Source organism: Vigna radiata, chromosome 7 (genome assembly GCF_000741045.1).
Source record: "Vigna radiata var. radiata cultivar VC1973A chromosome 7, Vradiata_ver6, whole genome shotgun sequence".
In the NCBI taxonomy this organism is placed as follows: domain Eukaryota; kingdom Viridiplantae; phylum Streptophyta; class Magnoliopsida; order Fabales; family Fabaceae; genus Vigna; species Vigna radiata.
Window position 1 is genome coordinate 148,432 of NC_028357.1, and position 474 is coordinate 148,905.

Consider the following 474-nt stretch of genomic DNA (forward strand, 5'->3'; position numbering starts at 1 on the left):
AACATATTTTACATAACCATATGATGTTAAACAAAAAAGGTAGAGAACTTTTGTACATGGAAGCTATCAATTAAAAAACGCTATCAATTAAAAAATAAATTCCCTTGGGTTAGTAGTAAGGTGTTAGGTAGCTAAAAGTTATATAAGAGGAGTAAGTGCCGAACAATATATACATTAATACTGAACGGTGGATATGAAAGGAGGAATCAAAGAGGAGGACCGAACGATAATGTTGAAGGCCAAGTGGAAAGGTTGAAGTAATATCCGAACAATAATGTTATCACTGAATGATGTTACATGAGAGGTGGGAGCGAATGATCAAACGACATTGAGTGGCTAATACCGAACGGCTCAATAGCAGGAAAGTAGGTTAGTTGTTTGTAGAGAGAGAGTATAAATAATTACAGAATAGGGGGAGAGGGATGATAAGATATTTTGTTTACGGTTGAGACTGGATCTCTTGGCCAGTGGAGG